The sequence below is a fragment of the Apis cerana genome, linkage group LG5 (assembly GCF_029169275.1).
Source record: "Apis cerana isolate GH-2021 linkage group LG5, AcerK_1.0, whole genome shotgun sequence".
Lineage (NCBI taxonomy): Eukaryota > Metazoa > Arthropoda > Insecta > Hymenoptera > Apidae > Apis > Apis cerana.
The window spans coordinates 10353703-10372585 of NC_083856.1; the positions used below are offsets into that span (position 1 = coordinate 10353703).

At 43.1% G+C, this 18883-nt stretch overlaps 1 protein-coding gene across 7 annotated transcripts in view; it reads right to left on the reverse strand.

Moving 5' to 3' along the window:
• Positions 1-18883, reverse strand: part of LOC107995596 (uncharacterized) — a 162841-nt gene that overhangs the window by 59927 nt on the left and 84031 nt on the right. For 5 of the 7 annotated variants that reach the window (XR_009829748.1, XM_062075129.1, XM_062075128.1 and 2 more), the window contains one exon: positions 17604-17634. The exons of the other annotated variants lie outside the window; for them this stretch is intronic. The gene's annotated coding sequence lies outside the window, so the exon portion shown is untranslated. The remainder of the gene's footprint in view (positions 1-17603; positions 17635-18883) is intronic. 7 annotated transcript variants of the gene reach the window in all.

The following is an 18883-nucleotide window of genomic DNA, read 5'->3' on the forward strand; positions in this document are numbered from 1 at the left end:
AAAAAATTCCACCAAAATTACATTAAATGATTGTTGATCGATCGATAGAATCGGGCTCGAATTTTATCAAAAGTTAAAAAAATTAAGAAAAATATTATCTCTAACACTTTTCCAGGAGAAGAAGAATCGAACGAGTTTTATCGAAAGTCAGATGTTCGAAATCCTAATCGATCGATAGAATCGGGCTCGAATGTTAAGACTGTTCTACGTCGATTGCAAAAAATGCATCGATGAAATATCAATCCAAAATTACTCCTTCGTTAATCGATCGACGCGATTTGGAGGAAAGAGATGGCTGGAACGATGGACCGTTCCAAGGAGGAGAAGTTCTCATTACACGGGGGCAATTTACAAGGGAGCAGCACAGCTCGGGTAATCCTTCTTTAACAGTTAGATCGTAATTTACATAAATACGCGCGAGTTAAGAGGCGAGCGTTCTCTCTCGCGAGGGACAGAAACTCGCGCCGTTCGTCCCGACGACGAGTTATCCCGTATTAGAAATTCGCGTCGGGAAACAAATTACCAACAGCGAGCGGAGCGAGCCTCCTCCTTCCCCGTCCCTCCTCACACGTCCACTTTGCCAACTCTTTGACAATTTACAGTCCAATATAAACCGCCAGTAACCACCAGTTGTCCAAGGGAAGAAGAAGATTTCCCCTGGGAGGAGGAGGAGGAGGATCGATCGCATTGCGATATTCGAAGGCTTTCGAGCAGTGGAAGCTCCCGACTTTGTTGCACGATCGCCAATCCTTTCCTAAGTTTATTGCACCCGTGCAACAAAGTTGGAGAAGATATTGGAGAGATATATCTATTATACCTCGGACAAAGTATCGTCTCTTTCCGTCCCGTAAATTTTTCCAAGAACGCGCGTATACATATTTTCCTCGAGCGTCACGGCCGATGGAAGAAGTTTCTGTCCGGTTCTGTCCGGAGAAGTTGGATACACGGATGAGAATATTGGAGAAATATCTAATGAACCGTGCGGCGGCGTTACGGGGGAGTAAAATACAACTCGTTTCTTTCGAGCGGCTAAGTTTCGCCAATGTTCGATGAAAGGAATGTGTATTTTTCTTTCTTCTTTTTTTCTTTTTCTCACGAGGATCGCGAAGAGATGTCTGTAAAAGATGTTGGACAGAAGAGATGAAAGCGTATATCGCGAAAAATATTTTACGGGCGAAACAAAGAACGTGTGTTTTTCTTAAACGTCGAGCAGGATCGAAGGGATAAGCGTTGGGGAGGAAAGTGAATTGATAAAGAATAAAGAGAAATATCGATTATTTAGAAACGTATAATCTTATAATCGATTCTCACGAAACGACCCTTACCATATTTCAATCTGTTAAAAGACAGACTTTGAACGCGTTTTATTACGATATACATTTCCTTTCGTTAATCGTATCATTTTTTCTCCAACAATGTACGAACCAAAACACCAGTATCGGTGGAATTAATAAAGAACGCGTATATACACCGCGTGCTGCCCCATATTTGACCGCACGATAATTACGCTTAATTACCACCACGAGGCAAGAAAAGCATCGTCACAAAGGGTAATCAGAGGGGAGGGGAGGGCAGAAAGGAGGAGGGTAATTATCCAGACCAGCGGCTCGACGCCAGAAACCATTAAGGATCCAACGGAGAAGCAAACGCGATCGTCGTCGTCGCATAAATTTTCGCGATGTATAGGACTCGCGAATATATCTCATCGATCCTCGACCGTCCGCTACAGTTTAATTTCACGCATCCTGTCCCTCGGCCACTGTTTCCTGGCGAGAAGCAGCTGTGCCGTTTCTTTCTTTCTTTCTTTCGTTCGTTCGTTCTTTCTCTCTCTTTTTTTTTCTCGCGCGGCCGAAGTTCGAGAACGTGTAGCAGGTGGAAAGGAGGGAAAGAGAAAAAAAAGGAAGGAAGGAGGGGGAAAAAGGAGAGGAGACGGATAATAATGGAGCGACGGAGAGGAAAAGTGTGCGGTTTATTGTTCAAGGGCGTCGACGAGCGTCGTTACGCATGAACCGTATACTTACCAGTCGTATAAGAATGCAAAAGAACGAATGGTATACCGTAACGAATGCATCACCGTTAAAAGGAAAGAGGGACGTGTAGAAAAAAAAATATCGTTATTTAAATATGCTGCAGGGATAACTGTATCTACTCTATTCCTCGATGGATTTTTCTCCATGGAAAAAGAGATCGCAGTGAAAACGAGGATAGATAAGCCATGTATAAACGCAAAGGGAGATAGGTGAGAAAGTCTGCGAGCTATGCTGAAGTGAAAAAAGCGAATAGCAAGATTCTCTTTTCTTCTTTGCATTCATAAATTCGCGAAAAATATCAACTCTTTCTTTTTTTAAACACGCTAACTGCATCTTCTGTTCCTCGATTTTTCGAGAAGCATGGAAAAAGAGATCGCACTGAAAACAAGGATAAGTATATATATATATATATAGAAGGAAGAATATCAATCGTAAAGTCGAAGACGATTCTTCTTCGATCGTCTTTCTTTTCTTTCTCGTTTTCCGAAACGAACCCCCCTCCTTTCTCCCTCCTTAAATCGCGAAGATAAATTATCAAGGATAAACCATCTCATAATCGATGGAAGAGGTACGTAACAACGAAACAAGATCGGCTCGCAACGAGAGAAACGAGAGGAGTGGGGAGGGGATCCTCAAGGCTTCGGGACGATCCTCACCGGCGATATACGATTTCAATAATTCACCGAGGCCGCGAGTCGCAGCGAGGCGTCCGATTCCAAGATATCGGCGATTAAACCGCCGATTTTTCGCTTTTATAATTGGCCGGCACCGCTCCACGCAATTATACCGCGTGTTTGTTTCTCTCTCTCTCTCTCTTCCTCTCCCCTTCTCCTCCTTTAAAACCCGCAACGATTTATAACGATTTATATTTTACGAAGCAGCTTCGTGGCTTCGTGCGCAGGTTTACTCTGATCGCACGATTTTAACTGGTTATTTCACTCGTTATTCAACTCGTCCTCGCTTTTTGCGCCGAGGTTTCGCAATTTGCCAGTGGAGGAAAACCAGCTCACCACCGTCTCGAGGTCGGAAGAGAAAAAGGAAGGAAGGAAGGAAGGAAGGAAGGAAGAAAGGAGGTTGCGTGTCTTGATAAAGTGACTTATAGACAGGAAAGTCCGCCCTCTTGCAATTAATTCGAGAGATTATTCTCCAGGGAAGCCTGTGACGCCTGTTGTCTCTCTCTTTCGCTCTCTTATTCGTCTCTTCTTATCAATGGAGATGGATATTGTTCGACGAATAATGGGCAAAAATTTTAAAAAATGTAAAATTAAAAGCAATCAGGAAGTCGTGATCGAAAGCGAGCAATGTTGAGGTGTATCACTGGTGCGTGCTTGGCGAAATCCGCTCGTTCCACTTGCAACTTTTTAAAGAGAAAGAGAGAGGGGGAAAAAAGAAAAGAAAAACTAGAAGGAACGTGTCACTCTCTTTTTGCTCTTCAGCTACTCTTCCTTCGTTAAATCCCATCTCTCCCGTCCCGCGGTCCATTTAAACAAACCCTTCTCAAAATAAACACAGTCTCTCGACCGCGCGCATTTATCATCAGCAGAACGAACCTTGAAAAGGATCCTGAAAAGGCGAAAAAACGAGGGGGGGAGGAAAGAAGGAGGAGGAGGAAAAAACTACAACAGCTCCTCTTCCTTCCATCCTCTCGATTTCGCCTTCAAGAAAAAAAAAAGAAAGAAAGAAAGAAAGAACCACCCTCCTTAACGAGCACCTCCAAAAACAATCTCGTTCGTTCCAAAGTTTCTCGAACTTCTCCGCTCCCACAGCGGCCGCAAATTAAAGCGGAGACACGGCGTGAGCCGCGAGTAAAAGGACGCTTTCCACGGTTTTTGCGATTTTCAGCAGCACGAGGAGGAGGAGGAAGAAGGGTGCATCGACCCCCGTTCGTCGTCCGCTCCACTCCATTTTAATTGCGCGCGCCGTTTTTCCATTCCGCTTTGGAGGAGGAAGCGGGCGAATTTACAATCGCAAAAAAGGCGCGCGCGGATTCGCGGGAAGTATCACTCGCGTGTCTCTCTCATCCTCCCCTTTTTAAATTAATAGACGAGAGGAAGTATCTTTTTCTCTTGCCCGTGCCTCGATCGAGATCTCTTTCTCTCCCTTCTTCTCCGTTTCCTCGGCTCGTTGCCGACGCTGATATTTCAATTCGAAGGAGACGTATGGGGAATCGTCTGTTGTGATGACGTTTTTGGGTAATTGTTTTTAGAATCCGATATCGAAGATTTAATGACTCGAGGAAAAGATAACGTCGATGGTGTTACGAAAATGATTCTATATTAAATTAGAAATCGAGGGTTTTAGAGTTCGAGAAACTTTGGAACGAACGAGAGTTGTTTTTGGAAAGATTGTTAATTGTTCATCGAAGAGACTTACATAATATGGAGAAAGATTATCAGACGATGTTTTTTGAATAATTTTGAACATCCGATCGATATTGAAGTGACTCGAGAAAAAAAAATAACATCGATGAGTTTTTAATCGATTTAGAATTGGAAGAAGGAATTTTGTTTCGTCATTGAAATCGGTTTAATAAAATTAATTCGAGCGGAAGAATTGCACTCGATCGAATTAAGATTCGAGAAGAGGAAGATTGCGAATTAAAGAAATAAAAGGCCGCAAGCGATAAAAGGCACGTGACAATCACGAGGCGTTCCGCTAACTGTATCGGGACGAGCGTGCATAGTTCGAGGTCACGTTCACACGAAACCTACTTGCGAGTACTTATTAATTCGCTAATTCTAATCAATATTAATGGCAGAGAGACGTTCGACGCTTGTCTGGCACGATATTCGAGCGAATATTCATATCGATGTGAGAGGTGAATACGAAATTCGACTTGAATTCATCCATCGAGGTAAATCTTAACGAAAAATATTAAAAAAAAAAAAAAAAAGAACGAAAGAATTTAAATTATCAAAAATATCGATTCTTCGTATCTTAATTAATATTCGTAATATTTTCATATAACAGTTAGAGAGTTTGAAAAATCTAACGAATTTCTAGCGGCTGATTAAAATTCCTCTCGCGTCAAATTTTTCATCTATCGAATCATCAATTTACATTTCTTATGCTACGACACGGACAAAATCGATACCTCTCTATCTATCATGGAAATAGATTCTATTAGATTAAGATCAAAATTTAATCCTCGACTCGTTAAGATCCACTCATCCTTTCTCACGGGACACCAAGTTTTATCGCGTGTCCAAGCATCGAGGAGACCAATTACCCAACCAACGTTATCCGGCGTGGCCAATGTGGCCGAAATTGAAACGAGGCATCGAAAGAATCCTTCTTGGTTAACTCGGCTCGATTCACCCGCCGATTACCATAATTGCCTTTTTTACGGTTGTCGCCGAGGAAAAGAAGAAGAAAAAAAAGAAAAAAGAAAATCGGCGGCGCTCGATCTCTCCACGGAACGATCAACAAAAGCGGCTTTATCGACGGTGAACGTCGAAAAAGTTACGAGGGTCCGGAGTCGTATCGACGTTTACGCGGTGAAAAGAAGAAAAATCGAGCAACAGTCGTCTCTCGGGGGATGCAATTTAACGACCCGACGTCCAATTCCGCGACGAATCTTCTTCGCATCTTTGGAATCGTTAACTCCTTATTTTTCGGAAGGTATTATTTTTAGAGAATTTATAAGACCCTGAACGAATAATATTTTCAAGCGGTGAGGCGTGATATCGTTGTCCAACGATATTTCTTAAGTCGCAGGAAGAAACGTGTAATTAATATAACAAATGTAATTAAATTAAATTTCAAGTCCCCCTCTTTCGAAATAATTATTAATCGACAACGAAAACGTGCCTTCGCGATCCTTACAGAAAATTTAAAGCTCGAAACAACCCGATTATCGAGTTGTATTTTATCTTCTTCACCCGAAACGTGTATATATCATCCCGAATAGATCTCATCTTTCGAATCAAAAAAAAAAAAAAAACCCACTACTTCCAATTTCTTACTTTACAGCCTCGTCAAGCCCCTGCCAAGGGGAGGCAGTAAAAGCCCAAAGTCCCGTTCCGGAGCGTCCACATGGCTTGGCTAACGACGCGCCTCGTTACACGGAACAAACGTTTCCATCGAGACCGATCAGGATGGAATATGAATCGCGCGGTTAGAGAGGCGGCCGGCCAACGTTATCGATCCCCCCCACCACCGAGCCGGCCGCCTATTTGGCCAGGTGGCCCGTTATCTTTGAGGGCAGCGTGACAGGGTTGCCGTCGCCGCGCCACGAAGTCCCCGTGTTCCGGCTTCGCGCGATTCACTTTGCATTAATGACAAGGTTTATCGATTCCTATCGCGCAGCAGATCGGGATGGACGGGAGCCGGAAGGACGCGTCGTCGCGTGAAAATCGAATCTTTTAACGGAACTCGCGTGCAACGAGCGAATATCGAGTGTTGGGGCGTCGAGTTGCAACACAGCGAGGACACACGGTGATCGTGTGGGAGCGTAACTTGAACGACGGTTATATATTTCGGTGAGGTTATATCGATTTACCGGGGATGGATGTTTCGAAGTTTTGCTATCTTGCTATCTTCTTTTCTCTCCTTTTTGGGGGGTAAGTTGTGGGATCGTGCAGGAGAGAGAATTTTGAAATATTTGATACCTGAAAATCTCGAGGATTATTCGAAAAGTTTCGTATAAAATATCGATTTAATAATAGTAGAAATTATACGGAGGATGAATTCGTCTGCGAAGTAAAAAATAAGAAGTAATAAATCGAAGACTATTTAAAATGCATTGGAAATGGAAAAAGTTTTATAGGTAAAAACGGAATCTCGAAGAAGAAGAAGAAGAAGAAGAAGAAGAAGAAAAAGTACAAGAAGAAGAAGAAGAAGAAGAGTTTGGTAAAACATCGTTGTAGATAAAAAATGGAAAATAAAAGTTCCATTGTATCCAATATACAATACGAAAAGTACACAATTGGTATCGCATGCCGGTACGTGGCTGGCATCGGTTCTCTTCTTATTAAATAACCTTGAAATCCGATGCCCGCCTCGGCATGGCTTGTTGCCACGACCGAGCGAAACCTGTTACATCAGATGACCACGAGCGCGCCACGTCGCTAGAGAGGGAGATTGCTAAAATCGGTCGGCCGTAATCCTTGGCCAAGGAAGGCCGTATCGCGACCGTCTGTTACGTCGACCGGCGTGGCCAGAAATTGCAGGTTCCACGGAACCGGCCTCCATAAATCCAGGAACTACCAAAAGATCCGATCCAGTTACCCAAACCATCCGGATTTAACTGTAAATCCTTTCAACGGGCTTTTCCTTCCACAGAAAACCTGATTCGTACCGTTTAATCTTCGACGTGCGTGATTATATACACAAACATGGTCGAATACGTACAATAAATACGTTCAAATGATACAATGAACACGTTAAAATGATTTTCCTCCTCGCGAAGGAGACCAAAAATCGGAGGAGATTAGATTCCGGACAAGAGGATCGATCGGAATTTTCTCGAACGTTGAACGAGGCTACCCAATTAGCCATAAAATCGTCAACTCGAATCTCGCTGCATCGGCGAATTACATTCGAGAGTACGAAGAGTCATCGACCCCGTATCTCTCCTGAAAGGGGAGAGAGCGTGCATCGATCGATCACTTCGTCGAGATTTCGTACGCCGAGGATCCGTTTAATTTGGTCGTTCGCTCGAATCTCTCCGTTCAACCGTCCCCCCTCACGGAGGAGACAACGAATCGCCGTCGAAAGATCGAGAAACGAACCAACTCCTTAGAGGCGACGGGTATCTAAAGAAGAAGAACGTCGACGACGACGACGACGACGACGACGAGAAGGAACGAAGGACGAGGGAGGAAACAAGAGAACAAGAAGAAGAGAAGAGCGGAGCAACGACCAAGAGGAGGACACCGGGGGAAGCACGGGGGGAGAAGAGAGGGCGGAACCGAGAGAAAAAAGGAGAGAGAAAAAGAAAAAAAAGAAAAGGTGGCCAGCGAAGGGAAAAAATGAGAAGAAACGAAAACCGCGGGCGAAGGCGGGTGTCGTGTCAGTGTACACACAGAGCGTGTATTAATGTGCGTTAAGACGCTGCGAAACGACGCGGCTGGCACACGGGTATAGGATGACACTCGGCTCGGACCCTCGATCGGCTCGCACACTCCCCCCACCACTCGGCCTCTCGCGCTTCCCCCCACCCCTCCCGCCGAACCGAAGCGCGGGGCTCGAGCGCGGTCGGGCGTGCTCGGTTCGAGCCGGTCGTGCCGCTTCGTGCGCGCTCGGCTCCCCTCGGTTCGACCTTGAACGAGCCCTGTATGCTCTATGCCACTGACACGGACCAAGGACGGGGGGGGAGGCCCCCACGTTGCTTGGGTACCGGCGTGCTGTTGTCCCGAAACGCGGTCGTGGAACTCGCCGCGCGGAGCGGTGGAAAGTGTTCGCCCGATGGCAAACTCTTTTTCGTGCTTCGTGCCTCTTCCCGCGCCCGCGCCCGCCATTGGCGTAAGGCCCTTCGATTCGTGCGCAATTGCGGTTCGAGCAGGGGTGGAACCGACACGACCCACCCGTAGTTGATTCGTAGTTACACACAGACCTACTATTCCTGGTGGGAGCCCCTCGTTCGTGGATCGTGTTCCCGCCACTCGTGGAAATGGACGTTTCGTTTCGATGCGCCTCGCAAACATGCAAACGCGTTTCCACTCGAGGGCTTGGAAACGATACTCTTCTCATGGCTGGCTAGGATGACGCGTCTGTAATTTACCGACCGATGCGTTTACCATTAGGGGGGAGGAGAGAAAAAATGCTTCCTACGATTGAATCGTGCTTTATTGCAAATCTTCGAGCGTGTATATCTACGCCTATATCGAATTTACTCGAAAAACTCTACCATCCTGTTCCAGCTTATTGGACGGAGTGCGCAAAGATCCATCGGCGCTACGGGCGTAGAAATATCACGAGCGGGCTGTTGCGTGAGGGAGTCGAGAATCGTGTCGATAGGGTCTGGAGTAACCCTTCGAAACACGCTTTCTATAGAATCCTGTATGCAGATGGCCCACTGCAACGTGGGAAACTTTGCAAACCGCGCTCTATGCAAAATACTCTTACTCTTTCCAATTATTCCACTTCTCCCTCCCCATGCTTTGAAATTTGCACCATCCGATACTACTATCATCCAGGCATCTTGGGGACAAGAATAACTCTCTCTCTCTCTCTCTTCCTGTTCTCTAGTTCTACAAATCGAGTAGACGCGCGATAATTTCGTTTAAATGTAAGTAAATATTAGGACGATCGAAACGAACCGTGCGTTCTCGCTCGATCGCAACAACCTCGTGAATTTCGAACGAATTTTTTTGGTCACGCCTATGGCCCCGAACGTCCGGAGCCAGCGAAGCTACTCGGCCCTCTCGCCGGATCCCCGTCCCGCGTGTCCACGCGTGTAAAAAAAGCGCAACAGGAGAGGCGGGGGGCAGGGTCTGGGCGTTGGCCCTAAATCTAACGAAATAGCCTGCCGGCCGTAACAGCCGTTTCTCACCATCCCACCTCTTCTTTCTCTCCCGTATCCTATTCCACCATGATGATAACTTGCATCGACACTCAAAGGCAAAATCAATATTTACAATGATGGCAACGCCATTGGCGGCCGTACATATCTAACTTATTCCACTTATAACGTATGTCTCCCTTCTTTCTTTCGTCCGATTATTTATTTTATACATTATTTTTGCCAATTCCTCCGCCTCCCCGAATTTATCAATTCCTCCTCTTCCTTATTTTCCGAGGCGAGCTCCGGAATTCATTCGCCAAAGATGATTCGAAATCGATTCGAAACGGGGCCATTTGAATCACGGGGAAAGCAATCCGCGCGGATTTCTTCCATCCATCCATCCCTCCTCTTCGTTTCCGCTTCGTCTCTCGCTTCGTTCTCGCGCACGATATTCCGCAGCCGAGTGTGATATAACGTTTTAAATCACGGATTCGGGAAATCGAAACGATAAAAAGTTCGACCTCGGGGGATTAAGTGGTGGAACGAGCTCGGTCAAGCGGATTTTCGGTAGATAGAAATTCAAACCGTAGAATTCGATGTTTCTTGGAAATTTGAAATCCTCTTTTCGCAGTTTTCGCATTTTATTTCTTCCTCTCAAATTCGATTCTTCACGTTTAATAACAAAATAAGAAAACTTTTGCACGGCTCGACTCTCGTATAATCGTGCAGCCGTGAAAAAAAAATGGGAAGAAAAATTCGAGACGAATTCGACCCGAGCCCAACCCAAAGTTATTATTCTAACTCTCATCCCTCGGTGGGCGAGTGCGTCGACCTCGAGGGAGCCACCCTCGTTATGCTCGTTTTGGCCACGTTTCGGCCGCTTCTTGGGGCGGTCTACGATGAAATTTCGTTGGCATAAACACTGACAGATATCTTCCCCCTCCTTCTCTGCGTCCACCTTTCATTCTTCGACGACGCGACGACCAGGAGACGACGAGACAAGCCGGCTTTCATCGTCGTGACGCCCGTCGAGTAATCGGCCCGATTACCGAGCATTAACATCGCAACGAGAGCAAATCGAGACCACTCCTTCTTCCCCCTCTCTCCTTCGCTGTAACGGGCCTTCCTCGAATTAATTTCCGCGTTTTCCAAAGATTTTTCCTTTTTTCTTTTTTTTTCTTTCTTCTCTCTTCTTCTTCTCCTCCCTCTTTTTTTTTTTTTTTACGAGGGAACGAGACGATTGGCGCCTCGGTTGGTTGGTTGGTCAAGCCGGCGCTGTGACGAGGGTTCACGTGATTGGAACACGATCTGAATTTTATCCAAGGACATTATCTCGCGCGAGAAGATCCATCTCTCTTTCTTTCTCTCTGGTTAGCCACCGGTTAACCGAGCCTTCATTTTCACTGACAGGATCGTGGCAGGATGGCGCCCCTGGCCGCTGACGTACCACGACCTTGGAAAGGCTGTATTAAAACTGCCTTCGAGAGGTAGGTATGAATACGAGCGAGGCACGAGCTGATGGTTACGACTTACGATGGAGTAAGAAGGGTTATGGTCGGGCGAATAATCGTGGGGCGAGGTGGAAGAGAGATGAAGAGAGAGAGGGAGGGAGAGGGGAGGTAATGCGTGAGGGCTGTCGAGGGCTTGGCAATGATAAGCAAATTGTGTAAAAATAATATTATTGCCGGGGAATAAGGGTCTAATAATCCTGTAATGGAATCGAGAAGACGTAGGCATTATCGATTTAATAGTTGCGAGTCGGGCGAAGGAAAACTTCCTCCTCCTCCTCCTTCTCCTTCTCCTTCCTCTTCTTCTTTTTCTTCTTTTTTAATGCCGCGAATGAGCGATGGATGCAACAAATCCGGTGAATCTTGAAATCGCTCGATTCACGAGAATCCTGCCATCCTCGTACAAACTCGATTAAACGGAGAAATAATAAGAATTAAAATTAAAAAAATACATATATTCGACCATCATTCTTTAAAGCACAATAATCGTTTCAAAATCGAATCCAATCGTTCGAGCATTTTTACAATTTTTTTATCTGAATTTGTAGTTAAACAAAGTTAAACTAAAACACGTAGAAACTAACCACTGAACTCGATATATTAGATAATAAAAGGAGAATGAGGAAAAATACGCGAAGAGGGGAAATATCCCCGAAAAAACCGTACAAGCACGAACAGCGTTTGCCCCTGGTACACGATACGTAACTGCCATTACAAGTACTAGCAAGAACATCGCGAGCATGGCTCGAGTGAAGGAATATGACACGAAGTCGGTAGTCGATTCTCAACGTGACTCAAAAGCAACGACGAAACGCGTGCATGTGCACAACCGGATATTTGACGCACCCCTGTCACGGATCTCAGTAATGTTACACGCTAACACATTCGCGAGATATCTTTCGTGTGGATCGATTATAGGAGGCTGAAATAAATACGCAAACATGTCAGCCGAGGCTTATTTATTACGAGCAATTTAAATTTTTTCCAACATACCTCCAACGTTTTTTACACTTCCTGTACTTTTTTTTTTATCTTTTAAAACATCTCCTAAGAAATTTAATTTATCTCTACACTCTCGAAAATGCCGAATATAAGAAGCAATATTTTTTAAGTATCTCTAATTGCCCTCTAAAAAATATTCCTTTCGTAAAAACGAATCTCTCTATTTCCACCTCCGATATTTTACATCGTCACACGAGTACACATCGAGTACAGAGAATCTGTTCCGACGGAACACGACGGTTGACACGATGGCGACAGGCCCATCTATTCTGGCATTCTCAGCGACGTTACAATCCCGCTAATGGGTTCACGCCCACGCTCCCACCAAACTTGTAATTAACGTTACGTCTAGGGATCTCTCGCGTGAGACGGATAATTCGTTTAATGCGTCTGGCCGCGCTTGTTACCCACCGAGCGCGAGTATTCTTGCCGAAAAATACCCCGAGTCACGCGAGTCACTTATACATCAACCCTCGAGGAATGCTAAAATACGGTGGCTAATGTGAAAAGTGATATATATATATTTTTAATCTAATTTTCGTTATCACTGGCCTGTAAAAGTAGGCCAAGGTTGGGGGATAGAAAGTGGAATAAACGGGATTCTAGTAGATTTTATTTAGTTAATTTCAGGAAAGTGGAAAGTGGGTCGCGGTGCTATTGTACCGTGTAGATCCTAATTTATGTAATTTTCATTATCGTTGATCCGTAAAAGTGGATCAAGTAAAAGGGGGATCGAATTCTACTAATGGATTTTACGTGTTAATTTCTGGATCAAAAGTGGATTATACCTGATTTCCATCGGGTAAAAGGGAGATAGAAAATCGAATAGTGTATTTCATTTAGCGTTAATTTCGAGTTAATGAAAAAGAGGGGTGGAAAATTGAATGGATGCAATTCTTGTTAATATTTGGCTTCGAGATCAAAAATGGATACCTCCAATATCTCGATTTCTATTTCTAATTTCTGTTAATTTCAACTTCTGAAAGCAATTCAAATTAGCCAAAAGGAGGAATAGAAAGTGACAATAAACGGAATTCTAATGTTGACTTCAAGATCAAAAATGAATAGATGGAGTCCTAGTGTATTTCATTTAGCGTTAATTTCGAGTTAATGAAAAAGAGGGGTGGAAAATTGAATGGATGCAATTCTTGTTAATATTTGGCTTCGAGATCAAAAATGGATACCTCCAATATCTCGATTTCTATTTCTAATTTCTGTTAATTTCAACTTCTGAAAGCAATTCAAATTAGCCAAAAGGAGGAATAGAAAGTGACAATAAACGGAATTCTAATGTTGACTTCAAGATCAAAAATGAATACCGGTAAATTTCAATTTGTCTAATTATTGTTAACACTGATTCAAGTTGATGAAAAAGAGGAGTAAAAAATCGAATAGAGTGAATTCTAATGGATTATACGTGTTAATTTTAATCCTATTTATACCATCCTAGCTTATTTACTTCTCGTCGTCCAATTATTGTAATTGACTTTTAAACTTGTTGGATAAAAAGTAACTGTAAACCTAAACTGTAAAAGTAATCCGTATATTAGCGAAACAAGAAAGAAAAAGGAAAAGAGGAAAAAGATGGTCGATAATTCCGGGTGATTCTACATGTTAATTTCAGGTAGACGGAAAGGTAAGACGTTTCCATCGACTTTTTACGCGCAGTTTTTTTCTTTTAATTTTTTTCTCCCTTCTTTTTTCTTTCACTTCTTCTCCTATACGTGTAGTCTTCTTTTCAATTTCACGGAGGAATTCCTGCGGTTCGACGGCAAACCGCTTGGAGAAAAAGCTTGGACAAGTAATACCAAGCTTGTATAATACGACGCTTCATAACAGTTCTCTCCCCGCAAGAAGAGACCCGGGGAAAAAATCTCGTTGCACAGGCACGAGCTGTGCGGATCGTGTTCCTTTTTTCCTCTCCCTCTCTCTCTCTCCCTTCCTTCCTTCCTTTCTTTCTCTCCCTCTTTCCTTCCCATCCAAAAATTTCGTAACTCGTATACGCAACTCAAAAATTGCCTGAGAGAAGGTGTTAATCGCTCGAAACAACGCGAGATCTTGTGTATCCGTTCCAACGTATTTAAATTCTTGCGAACGAATATATCGCTTCGGGAGAGATTTACAGTTAAGGCGACGATGAATTTACGATTTTTCCTTCTTTTTTTCTCGACTCAAGAGAGAGATTGAAACGCGAGAGCGGCGAATAGGAAGGAGAGAGAAAGAAGGAGAAGAGAATTCGCGGAGAAGGATGTGTGTTTATTTTTCGCGCGAAAGGTGAAGCGCGGTTTTTCCACGAAGTTGAAGCAGCGGAGGTTATATCCACTCGAGACGAAACAAACGAAACCTCTGTCCGTCCGGAATATCAACGACCTCTGCGCGACACGGTCGAACGGGGTGAGATCACTTCTCTCGGATCCATCACTTTCGAAACTGGCGTCGTGAATCATCGGGGAAGCATCCGTTTTCGTTCCGGTTCATTCCGGAGTTAAGGTGGTGTTTAAGCAGCTCGAGACGTAATGAAAACGGTGAGGGAAAAAGAGAGAAAGAAAAAGAAAAAGGAGAAAAGAATGATCAAGGAAACGAGGATCGAGTAATGGGTTTAAGTCGCTGTAGTAACGTTTTAAAATTATCTCGAATTTCTATCCGTCTGAACCGACAGTTAAGGTAAATTCAATGATATTATATCAGAAGTTGTAAAAAAACTAGATCGAGCGAGGAGGAAATTATCGATATTCGACGAATTTCCATCGAAAAGCGAGAACGAACGAGGGAGAGCGCGTTATTTATGGAAGAAATAATTACCGATGTTGGAGATCGGTGGGCGAATTAATTGGAGAAAAAAATTTTTTTCCAGAGGCGTACGGATTCGCCGGCCACGCGGCAATCATTTGAATTGCGCGTACGCGGCGCGTAATGAAACTAATTAAACGTAATTACGAGGTGCAACAAAGGGAATAAGTAATCGTTGGCGGTTGGCGTGGCGGCCCAGCCAGGGAAAACTGGGGGAATACTAATTGGCGTGCGGCGACCGACCACCGCCTCTCACCAATGCCGCCTTTTGCAAAAAATCCTCTCGTTTCTTCCTCTCGCTAGGCGAGGACACGGCAAATCCCCGTATTTTCCCTTCCAGCTCGGAGAAATTTGCGGCTTTTAGAGCGCGCCTCTAAGCGTGTAGCCTCTCTTTCCACGCTTTTTTATCCAGACTTGGTAACCCGAGAATTCTTACGTGTCGATTCAACCGTCTTGCTTTCGGATTTTTATTACGCGGATTCGAACATTTTTTTCTCAATCATCCTTTCGAATAATATACACGCTACTCGCGCTTGAGCTATCCTTTCTTTCCTTATACCATATCGGCGATCGAGGTAAGAAAATATTTATACAATTATTTTTCTGAGTAACATCTCATCATCTCGCGACGATGCAAATTATTCCACGATTCGATATGCTTTTCCTTTATTATTGTCCTTCTTGAATGGAATCTTTCATCTTTCTTCTCTATACCATATATCATATCTCGAGTTTCTCGAATCGAGGTAAGAAAATATTTATAGAATTATTTTTAAAATAATTAGTGACAATATAAGAAATTAATTAAAATTTTTCTACGTCTTCGATTGCTCAAAAGTACCCCAAAAAATCGAATCTTTCATCTTTCTTCTCTATACCATATATCATATCTCGAGTTTCTCGAATCGAGGTAAGAAAATATTTATAGAATTATTTTTAAAATAATTAGTGACAATATAAGAAATTAATTAAAATCTTTCTACATTGTTTCGATTGTTCAAAAATATCCCCAAAAAAAGAAATCGTTCGAGCAGCTCTAACAGTGGGCTAAAGTCGAAAATAACATTATCTCGCGACGATGCAAATTATTCCACGATTCGATATACTTTTCCTTTATTATTGTCCTTCTTGAATGGAATCTTTCATCTTTCTTCTTTATATCTCAGTTTCTCGAGTTTCTCGAATCGAGATAAAAAATATTTATAGAATTATTTTTAAAATAATTAGTGACAATATAAGAAATTAATTAAAATCTTTCTACGTCTTCGATTGCTCAAAAGCGTATCCCAAAAAAAAGAACCGTGATCGTTCGAGCAGTAACAGTGGGCTAAAGTCGTTAATGCAACGAGCCATTACAGAAGGTAGCACTCATTACCACGCGACGAACGCATAAAAACGGGACAGTCGATCGATCTTGGGCGAGAAACGAGCGGTTTCGGCTTCCCCCACTCCTTCCGATTCCCCGGCTACGTCCGCGCGGAACACCTTCGCGTTAATGGATGCGCGATCGTTCCCCCTTCGTGGAAACGTATTAATTATTTTCGTTTATACCCGCCTTAAAACCAGACCAACTTCCCAGGCCACGCAACAAGAAATTGCATCTCATTCCCCGCGTTGGATCTTCCAATCTTTCCACGAGCGGTGGCTTCTGATTTATCACCGACGTTTCACCACTTGTTGATACGTGCGCGCCTCCCCACTCGCGATGAATCATTTTATTTCCTTCCCTTGGCTTATTAACACGCGGCAAGAATCGCGGGAAACGTTTCGACTATCCCTGCTCTCGTTCATTTCGCCTTGTTTCACGATCGATTAAATATCTTCTTCTTCTTCTTCTCTTCGAAACGGGAAATTATTCTCTTAGAGAACTGGTCGAGGAAACTTTATCGCGAGACGTAAGAGAATCACGAGAGAAAGGATAGTACTGCTGGTGACGAGAGGCAAACACCTGTTTCTCTCCGTGCGAGCAGTGATAGTTTTGAAGATTTCAGGTTTCGAAGCGGCAACTTCCTCTCTTTTCTCTTTTCTTCTTCGTATCATTATTTTTATTATCTACTACGAGGATAATCGATAATAGAGCCTATTAGTCGAGGAATTAATTTTCAAACAAAATTGCTCGCGAGCCACTCAAACCCGTCGCTATTAAATTTGAGTTTTCACGCGATAGCGCGCGCAAAAAAGGAAAAGAGTGCACGTGGGGAGATGATTACGGCGTAATTACCGGCGTTTAGCGGAGTCAGTGGGCCGTCGATGACTCACGTCCAATTTTTTTTTTTCTTATTAAATTTGCCAAGTTAAACTTTCTAATTGAATCCTTCTCCCAACCTTGTTATTATAACGTTTTCCCTCCCCCCTCGATTACAATGCTCGATGTAATTAATAGTGGAGTGATAGGTAGATAGATTACGAGAACAAGAAGATGTAATATCTCTTTCGTTTCTGGTGGTTTGGAACCGTTTTGTTGGTTGTTCGAGCAACCATACGTATCATGAGATTACAATATCGAGAAATAATAATTGTTATGCGCGGATCGATCGTGGATCATCGATCCGTCCGGCTGGCTTTCGCCACGTGATCGTTCTCTCTCTCGCCATTGTTCGAGACAATCGAGTTATCGCGCACAGGCCGGCCGTAATTGCTACGTCTGTCACACTGTTTGTTTAAAAGCAGCGGGTCATAGCTGCACGCGGCGGCAAAAAGCCGGAGGGGGATCGATTAATGAAACGTTGCGAAACCTATTGTTTCGCGACGCTGGTAATTGTTTCTCGAAGACGCGCGCCTCTCCTAACGTTTTTCACGCGATACGGTTTCACCGAGTTTACTCACTTGTTGCCTCTCCTCCCCGTGTGCCTCCACTCTGCAACAGAAATAAAGAAACAACGTTTCATTTCAAATTCACACGTATAAATATCGTTCTCCGATTTTTTTTTCCAGGAATAAAGAAACACGTTTCGATTATTCGTACTTTTCAAGTCATCTTAAACGCGTAATCGAAATTCAAACTCGCTATAATCCAAATAACTTTTCTTTCCAGAAATAAAGAAACACTTGGTCATCTTAAACGCGTAATCGACGAAATTCAAATTCGCTATAATCCAAATAACTTTTCTTTCCAGAAATAAAGAAACACTTGGTCATCTTAATCAAAATTCACATTCACTATAATCCAAATAACTTTTCTTTTCAGAAATAAAAAAACACCTCGTCATCTTAATCAAAATTCAAATTCGCTATAATCCAAATAATTTTTCTTTCCAGAAATAAAGAAACATGTTTCATTCCCAGGATTTCAAAATGAAACCTCGTCATCTTAATCGAAATTCAAACTCGCTATAATCCAAATAATTTTTCTTTCCAGAAATAAAGAAACATGTTTCATTCCCAGGATTTCAAAATGAAACCTCGTCATAAAATAAACGTATAATCGACAAAATTCAAATAACGCAAATAACTTTTCTTTCCAGAAATAAAGAAACACGTTTCATTTCCAGGATTTCAAAATGAAACCTCGTCATCTTAAATGTGTAATCAACGAAATTCAAATTCACTATAATCCAAATAAGTTTTTCAGAAATAAAGAAACGTTTCATTTCCAGGATTTCAAAATAAAACCTCGTCATCTTAATTCACTATAATCCAAATAACTTTTCTTTCCAGAAATAAAGAAACACCTCGTCATCTTAATCAAAATTCACATTCACTATAATCCAAATAACTTTTCTTTCCAGAAATGAAGAAACACCTCGTCATCTTAACCGCGTAATCGACGAAATTCACATTGGCACGTATAAAAATCGTTTTCTTAACGCCTAAATTTTCTTCTTTCGACAAACGTAAAATTACCTCGATATCTCGATACCAAGATGAGACGATTCCTCCAAATATAAAACATAAAATCACTAAATATAACCTCGAGAAGAAAAGTTTCGACTAACGAAGCGGGAGAAGGCCGAGAGGCAGAGCGAAAAGTGGCGAGCCGAAAAGCTTCGCGTGTGCAACGTCGAAAAACGCACGGATCCGCCTCCCTTCCGCTTTCGAGCGCAGCTCACGTGCCACGCTTCCTGCTCCCTTCCTCGATCGAAACCGGAAAATCCGTCAACGTACGC